The sequence below is a fragment of the Pseudophryne corroboree genome, chromosome 5 (genome assembly GCF_028390025.1).
Source record: "Pseudophryne corroboree isolate aPseCor3 chromosome 5, aPseCor3.hap2, whole genome shotgun sequence".
NCBI lineage: Eukaryota > Metazoa > Chordata > Amphibia > Anura > Myobatrachidae > Pseudophryne > Pseudophryne corroboree.
This window is the reverse complement of record NC_086448.1, coordinates 461,521,440-461,535,596: the sequence shown is the minus strand read 5'-3', so window position 1 is coordinate 461,535,596 and position 14,157 is coordinate 461,521,440.

The following is a 14,157-nucleotide window of genomic DNA, read 5'->3' as shown; positions in this document are numbered from 1 at the left end:
ACTGAAGGACCTGACAACGATTACGGACATGTCGTCTACTGTCACTGCATATGATTCTCTCAACATTGATAGAATGGTGGAGGATTATATGAGTGACCGCATCCAAGTAGGCACGTCACACAGTCCGTACTTATACTGGCAGGAAAAAGAGGCAATTTGGAGGCCCTTGCACAAACTGGCTTTATTCTACCTAAGTTGCCCTCCCACAAGTGTGTACTCCGAAAGAGTGTTTAGTGCCGCCGCTCACCTTGTCAGCAATCGGCGTACGAGGTTACATCCAGAAAATGTGGAGAAGATGATGTTCATTAAAATGAATTATAATCAATTCCTCCGCGGAGACATTGACCAGCAGCAATTGCCTCCACAAAGTACACAGGGAGCTGAGATGGTGGATTCCAGTGGGGACGAATTGATAATCTGTGAGGAGGGGGATGTACACGGTGATATATCGGAGGGTGAAGATGAGGTGGACATCTTGCCTCTGTAGAGCCAGTTTGTGCAAGGAGAGATTAATTGCTTCTTTTTTGGGGGGGGTCCAAACCAACCCGTCATATCAGTCACAGTCGTGTGGCAGACCCTGTCACTGAAATGATGGGTTGGTTAAAGTGTGCATGTCCTGTTTTGTTTATACAACATAAGGGTGGGTGGGAGGGCCCAAGGATAATTCCATCTTGCACCTCTTTTTTCTTTTCTTTTTCTTTGCATCATGTGCTGATTGGGGAGGGTTTTTTGGAAGGGACATCCTGCGTGACACTGCAGTGCCACTCCTAAATGGGCCCGGTGTTTGTGTCGGCCACTAGGGTCGCTAATCTTACTCACACAGTCAGCTACCTCATTGCGCCTCTTTTTTTCTTTGCGTCATGTGCTGTTTGGGGAGGGTTTTTTGGAAGGGACATCCTGCGTGACACTGCAGTGCCACTCCTAGATGGGCCCGGTGTTTGTGTCGGCCACTAGGGTCGCTAATCTTACTCACACAGCTACCTCATTGCGCCTCTTTTTTTCTTTGCGTCATGTGCTGTTTGGGGAGGGTTTTTTGGAAGGGACATCCTGCGTGACACTGCAGTGCCACTCCTAGATGGGCCCGGTGTTTGTGTCGGCCACTAGGGTCGCTAATCTTACTCACACAGTCAGCTACCTCATTGCGCCTCTTTTTTTCTTTGCGTCATGTGCTGTTTGGGGAGGGTTTTTTGGAAGGGCCATCCTGCGTGACACTGCAGTGCCACTCCTAGATGGGCCCGGTGTTTGTGTCGGCCACTAGGGTCGCTAATCTTACTCACACAGTCAGCTACCTCATTGCGCCTCTTTTTTTCTTTGCGTCATGTGCTGTTTGGGGAGGGTTTTTTGGAAGGGCCATCCTGCGTGACACTGCAGTGCCACTCCTAGATGGGCCCGGTGTTTGTGTCGGCCACTAGGGTCGCTAATCTTACTCACACAGCTACCTCATTGCGCCTCTTTTTTTCTTTGCGTCATGTGCTGTTTGGGGAGGGTTTTTTGGAAGGGACATCCTGCGTGACACTGCAGTGCCACTCCTAGATGGGCCCGGTGTTTGTGTCGGCCACTAGGGTCGCTTATCTTACTCACACAGCGACCTCGGTGCAAATTTTAGGACTAAAAATAATATTGTGAGGTGTGAGGTATTCAGAATAGACTGAAAATGAGTGTAAATTATGGTTTTTGAGGTTAATAATACTTTGGGATCAAAATGACCCCCAAATTCTATGATTTAAGCTGTTTTTTAGTGTTTTTGGAAAAAAACACCCGAATCCAAAACACACCCGAATCCGACAAAAATAATTCGGTGAGGTTTTGCCAAAACGCGTTCGAACCCAAAACACGGCCGCGGAACCGAACCCAAAACCAAAACACAAAACCCGAAAAATTTCAGGCGCTCATCTCTACTATAAACTATGTATGCACTGTCACTTTGTTATAAGCACTTTATTTTTAATCAGCTGTAACCTCTATAATTTTTAAATGACCATTTTTTTTAAACATGCATGATTTTTAGCTTATAAAATAGGAGGAAACATATCAGAATGAATGTACAGTAAAACTTTTCTCCGTTGTAAACTACCCAGGAACGCGTTTCCATGACTACAGTGGGCGGCACCGTCTCCGGGACAAGGAATACTAGAAACTACATAGAAAAAACCCCGGGGGCGGAAGTGATGCAACACGCCGCCATGGAAACGGACTACACAAGCACTAAGGATTCTGGGAACTGTAGTTTATTTTTAGCCGATTACCGGAAGTGACGGCGGAAGTGATGCAACACGCCGCCATGGAAACGGACTACACAAGCACTAAGGATTCTGGGAACTGTAGTTTATTTTTAGCCGATCACCGGAAGTGACGTCACGTTACCACGGAGACGCGCCGCAATACACAGCTGTTTGAGGAGATACTCCATAATGAATGGAATACTAATCAGCTGTGTCTGGGGACATTTTATTGGCCGAGGGAGATTTAAATCACACAAGCCCTACAGCTCCACTCACATTCTCCTTGAAAAAGACCCCAGATCGGGGTGGAAACGCGTCGGAGGTGACAGCAGAGAACACCCAGGACGGATGTGTGACGGTGATACCGGATGACTGGTTGCAGCATTGCTTTACATCAAGGGTGCCCGGGACTCACCTACATTTATGCTGATTTGAGCCACAATTCTGGTAATTGCACTCACTGCACCTGTGCTGGATGAACTGTGCTGTTCATTTGTTTTATGTGGAGCAGGATTTTTTGTTTATGTATCTATATGTATATTAAAAGGTGTCTATAATGTACTTCACTATATGAACCCCTTTTTTTTCCCTACATAATATCCGGACATAACCAATACCATTCCGGAAGTGTGCCTGACAAACATTACCTTGGCAGATTTACAGATCACAGCGCCGGATAAGTGATACCTATTGTTGTTCTTGCATGTTGTGGTGGAGGTTGGAGGAATCCTCCTATTTTGGTATTCACACACTTTGGCTGCATAGTGATAATTTTAGCGCACCATACCATAGTGTCACAATTTTTCTATATATATAGGTTGGACAGCACAGTCCAGCCCCCAGCAGCAGAGTCAGGTACCCCCCAGGTTGTAGTAGGACACAGCAGCCAGCAGCAGTGGCTCCAGTGAGTCAATGCTATTCTGGCCTTGTCATTTCTGTTCTTCCCCATTGTACTGTGCCTGTCATCTCTGTACTCACCCGGTCACCCCTGTCCTTAACACCCCTCACTCCTGTTCCCTCTATTTTGTCATGGTCCTTTCACTCTTGTTCTGGCCCTGCCACCTCTCTCTCCAGTCCCCTCTGTCCTGGTTCTGTCCCTGTCACCTCTACCTCATAAGTCACTTCTGTCGTGTCTGTCTCTGTCCCCTCTGTCCTGGTCAAGTCACCCATCTCTACTGTCCCATCTGTTCTGTACTGGCCCTGTCACCCCTGTCCTTTTCCTGTCCCCTCTGTCTTAGTCCTTTCACCTCAGTCCCTACTGGACTGTCCCTGTCATCTCAGTACTGACCTTGTCACTCCTATCCTGGCCTAGTCATTCCTGTCCTGGCTCTGTACCTCCTGATACTGTCACCTCTATCCTAGCCCCTCAGTCCTGGTCCTGTCACCTTTGTCCTTATTCTGTCCCTTTCACCTCTGTCCTGTCCCTGTCCCTTTTATTCTGTGTATTTCACCTTTGTCCTGTCCCCTCTGTCCTGTCTCCACTGTTCTATCCCTGTCTCCTCTGTACTGTGAGTTAGAAAGTTAAGAGGTATCTAAAGAACAGCAAAGTACTTAGGAAGGAATTGAGAGCAGGAAGTGGGAAAATAATGGTAAGTCTATTATAAATCAACTGCTATGATAAGCCTCACCAGAGCAACTTTATTTGAAAAATGATTATACACACTACCTGCCCCGTGAAAGAGTTCCTTAGAAAAGTGGTGGCACTCTCTACGTGGTATAATCTTGAATCAATCTCCTTGGGACGCCCTCCCTTTTAGGGATATGAGGGGTAATTCAGACCTGATCGCTAGGCAGCGATTTTTGCACTGCTGCGAACGCATGTGTAGCAGAGCTGCACAAAGAGATTTTGTTTTTCTGTTCGCAGCCCATGACTTACTCAGCCGCTGCGATCACATCAGCCTCTCCAGGACCGGAATTGACGTCAGGAACCCTCCCTGCAAACGCTTGGACACGCCTGCGTTTTACCAAACACTCTTAGAAAATGGTCAGTTGCCACCCACAAATGCCCTCTTCCTGTCAATCTCCTTGCGATCGCCCACACGTTCGGAAATTTCGCACCAACCTGTCACTGACCGGCAATCCCCATTGCTGTGGTCCATCGCGTCTGCGCATTGCGGTGCATACACTTGCGCAGTTCAGATCTGATCACAGGCTGTGAGAAAACTCGATCAGGTCTGAATCGGCCACATAGATACATACTATAGGGGTCATTCCGAGTTGATCGCTTTCTAGCAATTTTTTAGCAGCCGTGCAAACGCATTGTCGCCGCCCACTGGGGAGTGTATTGTCGCTTTGCAGAGGTGCGAACACTTGGGCAGCAGAGCGCCTGCAAAATCTTTTTGTGCAAAACAAGACCAGCCTGTAGTTACTCTTCGTGTGCGTTGATTCTAACGACGGAGGGACGGCTTTTGACGTCACACACCCGCCCAGCGAACGCCCAGCCACACCTGCGTTTTTTCTGCCACGCCTGCGTTTTTCTAAGCACTCCCTGAAAATGGTCAGTTGACACCCAGAAACGCCCAGTTCATGTCAATCTTCCTGCGTTCGTCCGTGCGATAGGAATGTTCGTTACACTCTGTGCAAACCCACGATGCTCAGTGTACCCGTACGACACGCCTGCGCATTGCAGTGCATACGCATGCGCAGAAATGCCAATTTTTAGCCTGATCGCTGTGCTGCGAACAACGGTAGCTAGCGATCAACTCGGAATGATTCCCTATGTGTTTAAGGTTTGTTGTACTTATAATGTATTTATTTGTGGTGTGTCGCCTTTACCCACTGACCATGTTAGATCTTTACGAAACTTCATTTTGCCATTCTTGTAGCATTGTTCATTGTACACGCTGATTTCTATGCTGTTTAATTTTGATGTGCCGTTGTCCAATAAAGTACTTAAAAAAATGATTGTACCAGGGACAGCTATACTAAACTACTGTGTGGTGTAATGTGAATAACAGGGACTACTGTGCAGTATAATGTGAATTTGTACTATTCTGTGGCCATGCCCCTTCCCCACAAAGTCATGGCCCTTTATTCTTGGCTATTCCTGTTTGCATGTGTGTGGTGCATGTGTGTGTGGGGAGGGGGGGGGGGGTGTTGGGGGGAAGGGGGGGACACACAAATTCTCTTTCTGGCACAGGGCATCAAAATGTCTAGTTAAGACATTGCTCCTATTAAACAGAAATGGAATGAAAGCAAAAATGTTGTGATGCTAATAGATCATAAAGAGTCATCAGCAATGGAGAGATTAATGTCTGGTCCTGAGCGGGGAACACGGAGCATATCACTCTCTGAATCTGCCTCTGGGTATGTCATAAACACAAGTGATAACAGTGGAATGATTGTTATTAATAAATGTGAACACATCCATCATTTATTGCTTTTAAAGTCAATTGGAATATTGTTTCCTGCAGTAGTGCAAACAGAAATAACCAATTGAATAGCCATCTGCAACATGATGTAATATACAGTAGACATGACACCAACAGCTGGAAATACTATAAAATCAAGTGGAGGGGTTAGTACTAATAGACAGTGCTGCTCGTGCCAACATCATCAAGACATCCGGTACCTTCAAGACATATGCCTGCCAAGTCTCACGTGGTCACAATCCCATGGGGTGAGCTATATGTACGTGTACAGTCCTTACAACACCTGAAAAGTATTTTGTGCTACAAATAACTGACAAAAACAGACTGCCTCTACAAGCAGACGCCTATGCGTCTAATTAACAATGTATTACAACTAAAGATAGCTTGCAGAACACCTGAGCACCGTGTTTGCCTTACATAGCTAAAATTTTATGTTTTCCCAATAAATAATTCATGTAAACGATTGACTTTTAAAACAGCTTGAACTGTAGTACACCACAGTCTGTGTCCTGTAATTGGCATTACCACATGTAGATCAAGAGTGCTGTTCAATGAATGTGTTTCATTAACCTTCAATCAACAGTGGAACTGTCCAATACCACTTTGAAATTCTCAGCAGTCTCCAACTCATTCATGCTAGTCTTTTATCCTTTGGGTCTTTCAACTAAAATGTTACAATTGTAACTTTAAAGTATGAAAGATTATTGAATATCCAACAAATAAACCTGTGAAAGTCTTTTATAAAAGAATATATGTTTTGGGGAGGACAAAGATATAAAGAGCAGTTTCTATTTTCTCGAAGAATGTTTTCATGTGAGATATAATAACAGGTAATCTGACAGAAAAGAGCATCCTCCACTCATTCAACTACTATAAAGCCACAGGGATGCCAAATCTTTGGATTTATGCCCAGCACATCTGAATCAGGGATAGATTATGGCATAAAACACATTTAATGCTTTTGTAATAATATTTCCTCAGCACACTAACACCATTAAGCAGCTGGTTCTTCTTTATGCTGGCCATAAAAGAAATGTCTCTATTTTGTACTATGTATACGTAGGTAGATACTTTGGGCACAATTACTGGATTAGTAGTAACACACTGAGAAATTCTTTATAAAATGTATACAACTATTAAACAATACTTTCTGCAAACTGCAATAACAATGTAGCAGCAAGCAAACAAATGTTTTGTTTTTAAATCCCTTTAGTTTAAAGTTTTTTGTGACAATATAAATATTTAGATGCATTTAAAGCTTCATTTAATAATAATAATAATAATAATAATAATAATAATAATAATATCTTTTAAATGTTCTCCATTGTACAACTTTGTTTTTTTAACAGTTATTTATATGGAGCATATATATTACACAGTGTTTCAGTAATTCACATCAGTCCCTGACCTAGTACAGTTTACAGGCTATATTCCCTCACATGGACACACAGGGCAGATTCAATTGTGGGTTAAGCACAGGGTTTTTCCAGCAGTCGCAGTGTTTTGCTATTCAATTAGGGGACTGGAAATGGGACGCTGTGATTCTATAGAAATTTGTGGGAGAGAGTTAGATTTGGGTGGGGGGGTGTTCAAACTTAAATCTAAATTGCAGTGTAAAAATAAAGCAGCCAGTATTTACCCTGCACAGAAACAATATAACCCACCCAAATCTAACTCTCTCTGCACGTTATATCGTCCCACCCTGCAGTGCACATGGGGGGTCATTCTGAGTTGATTGCACGTAGCAACTTATTGCTGCCTGTGCAATCTACTAGACGCCGCCTATGGTGGAGTGTATTTCTGTATAGCAGTGCTGCGAACACTTGTGCAGCCCTGCTATGCAAAAAAGTTTCCTGTAAAAGAAAACCAGGGTAAGAGTTCCTTACCCTGTGCATTCAATCCAGCGATGCAGGTCCCGGAATTGACGTCAGACATCCGCCCACCAAACGCTTGGACACGTCTGCGTTGGACTCACCACTCCCCGAAAATGGTGAGTTGTCGCCCGATTCCGCCTTCCTCCTGTCAATCTTCCTGCGGTCACCGCTGTGACCGCTTTCCTCGCTAGCGGCATCGCTGCCTGGCGACGTCGGTTGCCGGGCAACAATGTGCCTGCGCAATGCGGCTGCCGCACATGCGCAGTTCTGACCGATCACACGGCTGCGATGAAGCGCAGCGTGCGATCGGGTCGGAATGACCCCCATGGTTTTGCCCAACTGCTAACAAATTTGCTGCTATGATCAGGTCTGAATTACCCCATTAGTTCCATGCACACAATGCAGCAACTTGTGTTCATCTCTGCATCTGCAAGATTGACACCTTTGTGATTGTGCACTGCATTGGTGCTGCCATTTGCTGGAGTAAATAGCTTTTATGCCACTGCTATAATGTCACAGTATTCCCACTTCAAACGAGGAGCAGCATATAGCGTTTATTTTGAATGTTTTGTGTTTCAATTGAGTGCCAGTAACAAAATATGATAGTTCCCGGTTGACAGGCTGCAGCAGTTTGTGAGCAGTGACTGGGGGTGTTTGACAAAACAGGGGTGTGTCAGTCCTATTTTGTAGGTGTATGGAAGCCACAGTCTATGTCTTCCTGCGCAGAATTACTGGCCTCTGCAGCATGATTGCATCGGACATCCTGAGTAACCCGAGATGTCCATGGTGACGCAATTGATCAGATGCCGCATTCTCAAATGGACTAAAGACGCTTCTTGTGGCATTTGGATATTTTCACAAATGCGCAGTGGGGGGAACAATTTGCATCCACCTCTGAATCATTCCCTCTGTCTGGAAGCCCCACATGTCTAGAGGTATCCGTACTGCCGTACTGACACTTATCCAGATTTAAAAAAAAAAAAATCCTATGCCAGAGTAAAAAGCCAAGTGTTCCACCATGTATAATCAGCTGGCTATCAGCAAGTAGTTAAGCAGTTAATAAAATAACAACTAATAACAGGCTATGGCCTTTGGTGGCAGACCATATTGTATTTCCTATGAACCTAAACAAGAGAGTGGAGAACAATTTGAAATAGCTGCCCCACCTATGAACAAAATGCTAATGCCAACACTTTTATTAGCAGCTATTTCAGCTGTACATCATAATAAATGACTACAAATAAGTACAATTACAGTAGGTAAACTAAAGCAAACTGTATGCCTCTGTGTACTGTACAGTTCCCACAACTCTCATTTTACACAGGGCCTCAGAAATCTGAGATCTTTTCAGCCTTTTTTTAAAAGCAAACATGCTTATTATGATGTGCTTTCTCTCTCTCCAGAAGCACATCTAACTATTCCTGTCCAGCTATAACTGCTAAGCCATTGGTTAACATGTACTGTCATTGACACACTAAGGGGGACATTTACTAAGCAGCGATAAGACCGGAGAAGTGAGCCAGCAGAGAAGTTTCCCCATCAACCAATCAGCAGCTCTGTATGATTTTATAGTATGCAAATTGTAGAAACTTCAGTGCTGATTGGTTGCCTTGGGCAACTTCTCCACTGGCTCACTTCTCCGCTCTTATCACTGCTTAGTAAATGTCCCCCTAACTGTGTTACAGTATGTGCACCTTAACTATCATCCGAGGAATAAGTCTTAAGTGCTATGTATTAATAATCATGGCACTGCCGCTGTTAACAATATGTATAATTTTGAATGAAAATATCCTCGTGATGTACTAAATTTAACTCACAGGTACAGTGGTAGTGATAACCACTGTACTTGTGAGTTACTACCCGGGATATTGGAGGAGTCTTTCACATTTCTGCGAGAGGAATTGTGAGTAAGTCTCTATAGGCTTAAAGTAGATTTTTTTTTTTTAACTTGAAACTCGAGGTGGTTTCATCACCCAGCGAACATTGCAAAACCATGCTGGGGGGGTAGGAATTTGGAACCCCTCCAAAAGGAGAAGGTCCCCGTTACTCCCCAAAACCCTCAGAGCCTAAAGGCCTACTGAGGAGTAAAAGGGTCTTGGGGTCCCCCCTTGCCGAAGCGCAGAGGGACCCCTTGAATCCCCGACTCCTGGAGTCAAAGGGCCTCTTAGGGGGGCAAAGGTCTTTGGACTTCCCTCTGCCTCATGGCTCAGGGTCTTCCCTTTCTCTCCAGGGTTGGCCAAAGCTGCCCCCTGGGGAACAAAAAACCTTCAGCCCTCCCCAAAAGTAGATGGCCTCTGCAACAAGAGGAGAGGGTGGCCCATAAGGGTCTCACCTAAACCCCACGAAAATGTGACACACACACAAAAAACATTAAAAAGTGTGGTGAAGTGCAAAAAAGTACAAACACACGTGTAAAAATAGGATTTTAATTACCTACCGGTAAATCCTTTTCTCGTAGTCCATAGAGGATGCAGGGGTCCATATTAGTACCATGGGGTATAGACGGGTCCACTAGGAGCCACTGGCACTTTAAGAGTTTAATAGTGTGGGCTGTCTCCTCCCTCTATGCCCCTCCTACCAGACTCAGTCTAGAAATTGTGGCCGAGGAGACGGACAACTTTGAGAGAAGGATTTTACTCAGATAGTGGCGAGATTCACACCAGCTCACACAAACAAGGCAAACCAAGCTAACATTACTGAACCAATCAATAACACAGTACTTAACTAACAACAAAGCAGTACTGACCAAGTAACCACTGCAGGATAACGAAGCACTCTACGGGTGCCCAGCATCCTCTACGGACTACGAGAAAAGGATTTACCGGTACGTAATTAAAATCCTATTTTCTCTTACGTCCTCGAGGATGCTGGGGTCCACATTAGTACCATGGGGATGTACCACAACTCCCAGAATGGGAGGGATAGCGTGGAGGTTCCTGCAGAACTGATTGACCAAACTTCAGGACCAAACTTCAGGTCCTCAGAGGCCAAAGCATCGAACTTCTAGTACTTAGCAAACGTGTTCGACCCTGATGTTTAATCATCAATACTCAGAGGGGAAAATTAATTATGGATCAGCCTACACTCTTCCAGAAGAGTGTAGGCTGATCCATTATTCATTTTTCCCTCCGAGGCTGTACCTGTGATTTCCATCATAACCAGTAGGGGTTATTTGTATATGGTATTCGCCTGTATATTTTAATAAAATCCCTTTTTTAATATATGCCCTATTCCCACGTTTTATTACACGAGGAGGGTCATACGGCGGAGCATTGGACAAAGAAACTGTGATGTGAGGATCAATATCTGTGGAGAAGTGAGTACGGTACGCATCTATGTATGAGAGATCCTATCTCTGTGTTACAGTGAAAGATACCTTTATGTGCGGACAGACACAATTTTTATTGTGAGTGGGGTACGCATTGGAATTTTAGAAGATTGGGCTTTGATCTGCTTAGGATATTACTTTGCAGTATTTTAGGAGATATTGCACCATGATCTTTTATTGTTTTTTATTCTATATCATCACGAGCTACATCGAGGAGTAGAAGGTTGTCCCCCATTGGAACAGAGAAAAGCTTTTGAGGAGGAGATTATTGCATTAATTTGGGACTGATCTACTTCTCATTTGGACACTGAGCATTGTTATGTGAGACAGCACTGAGCGCTATATACTTGTGGATTTCTTTGTTGATTGCACTTTAGTTTAAGGGTTAAGTGGCCCTTTTCATCCCCAAGTGGCTGCACAAGTGTGTTTGCGCCTTGGGTAACTGATTATTTTTGTTTATCCATATCCACACCTGCTGGCAGGAAGAGGAGAAACCGTCCAAGTTGAAACTCCACCGTAGGAAACCTCTTGGATTCACACCAAGACACATATTTTTTCCAAATGCGATGGAAATGTTTAGACGTTACTCCTTTCCTAGCCTGTATCAGGGTAGGACTAACCTTGCTCGGAAAACCCTTCCGGGCTAAGATCTGGCATTCAACCACCATGTCATCAAACGTAGCTGCAGTAAGTCTTGATTAGCGAACGGCTCCTGTTGCTGAAGGTCCTCTCGAAGAGGAAGAGGCCTTGGATCTTCTAGCAGTAAGGCCAGAAGATCCGCATACCAAGCTCTCCTTGGCCAGTCCAGAGCAATGAGAATTGCCTGAACCCTTGTCCTCTTTATGAGTTTGAGAAGTCTTGGAATGAGTGGAAGCGGGGGGAACACATACACTGACTTGAACACCCACAGTGTTACCAGGGCATCTACCGCCACTGCTTGTGGGTTTCTCGACCTGGAACAGTTCTCCAAAGTTTCTTGTTAAGATGTGAGGCCATCATGTCTATTTGAGGCACACCCCAATGACTGGTTACCTCTGTGAACACCTCCGGATGGAGGCCCTATTCTCCCGGATGGAGATCGTGCCTGCTGAAGAAGTCCGCTTCCCAATTGTCCACTCCTGGACGGAAGATTGCAGACAGCGCCACTGCGTGCTTTTATGTCCAGAGGAGGATTCTTGTTACCTCTGACATAGCAGTCTGCTCTTTGTTCCCCCCTGTCGGTTTATGTAGGCCACCGTCGTTACATTGTCCGACTGCACCTGAATGGCCAGATCTCGCAGAAGATGTACCGCTTGGAGAAGACCGTTGTACACGGCTCTTAGTTCCAGAATGTTTATTGGAAGAATGGATTCCAGACTTGACCACCTTCCTTGGAAGGTTTCCCCTTAAGTGACTGCACCCCAACCCCTGAGACTTGCATTCGTAGTTAGAAGGATCCAGTTCTGAACCCCGAACTTGCGGCCCTCCAGGAGGTGAGGCATTTGCAGCCACCAGAGGAGTGAAATCCTTGCTTTCGACGACAAACGTATCCTCTGGTGCATGTGTCTAGGAGAATCAGTTGGAAGGATCAAGAATGAAACCTTCCGTACTGTAGAGCCTCGTAGGAGGCAACCATCTTTCCCAGAAGACGAATGCACTGATGAACCGATACCTGGGCAGGATTCAAGATATACCGGACCATTGAATGTATCACCAATGCTTTCTCCACCGGTAGAAACACCCTCTGCACTTCCGTGTCGAGGATCATCCCCAGGAAAGACCATCTCCTTGTCGGCTCCAAATGTGACTTTGGAAGGTTCAGGATCCAATCATGTTCCCTGATGAGCAGACGAGTCGTGAGAGCAATGGACTGCAACAACTTCACGCTGGACGATGCCTTTATCAGCAGATTGTCCAGATATGGAATTATGTTCACTCCCTGTCTGCGTAGAACCATCATCTCTGTCATCTCCTTGGTGAACACCCTCGGTGCCGTGGAGAGACAGAATGGCAGTGCCTGGAACTGATAGTGACTGTCTAACAGTGCAAATCTGAGATAAGCCGGATGCGGCGGCCAAATCGGAATGTGGAGGTACGCATCCTTGATATCTAGGGATACCAGAAACTCTCCCTCCTCCAGACGTGAGATCACCGCTCTCAGAGACTCCATTTTGAACTTGAACTCCCTCAGATAAGGGTTTAACGATTTCAAGTTCAAAATCGGTCTGACCGAACTATCCGGTTTCGGTACCACGAAAAGGTTTGAATAGTAACCCATGTGTTGCAACTGGAGCTGGAACAATGACCTCTGACTTTTCCAATTTTTGGATGGCTTCCTGTAGGATAGCCCTTTCTGTCAGTAAAGCTGGCAAGCCTGATTTGAAGAATCGGTGAGGCGGGAGTTCTTGAAACTCCAGTCTGTACCCCTGAGACACAATATCCTGTAAATCTAGGGATCCAGGCCGGATGACACCCAGACGTGGCTGAAACGTCTGAGTCTTGCACCCACCAGCCCGTTCTCCAGGCTGTGCGGTCCACCGTCATGCTGAGGATTTTGAGGAACCAGAAGCAGGCTTCTGGTCCTGGGAACCTGCAGGTGCAGGCTTTTTGGATTTTGTCCGACCACCTCTAAAGAAGGTGGTAGGAGGCTTGGACTTTTTTGTCTTTGCGGTCCGAAAGGACTGCGATGTTGATGAAGAAAAGGGTTTCTTCGTAGGAGGAGTAGCTGAGGGAAGAAAGGGTGACTTGCCCGTGGTTGCCGTGGAAATCCACGCATCCAACGCTTACCCAAATAGAGCCTGACCTGTGAAGGGTAGGTTCTCCACACTTCTCCTGGATTCCACGTCTGCAGATCATTGGCATAGCCAGAGTCCTCTGCGAGCTGAGACAGCCATGGAAGATATCCTTGCATTCAGCGTACCCAGGTCTTTCATGGACTCAACCATGAAACCCGCAGAACCCTGTATGTTACGTAAAAACAGTTCAATGTCACTTCTATCCATTGTATCTAAGTCCTCTAGTAACGTGCCTGACCACTTTACTATAGCTTTAGAAATCAATGCACAGGCAATCGTGGGCCTTAACGCCACTTCTGAAGCAGTGTATATGGATTTGAGCGTATTGTCAATTTTACGATCAGCCAGTTCTTTTAACGCGGTAGATCCAGGGACAGGTAAAAACACCTTTTTTGACAGTCTGGAGACAGATGCGTCAACTATAGGTGGGTTTTCCCATTTTTTTTCTATCCTCCTCAGGGAAGGGAAAAGCAACCAGAACCCTTTTTGGGATCTGGAGTTTTTTTCTCCGGGTTTTCCCAGGATTTATCAAATAGAGTGTTTAATTCTTTAGACGCAGGGAAGGTTAGAGAGGCTTTCTTATTGTCT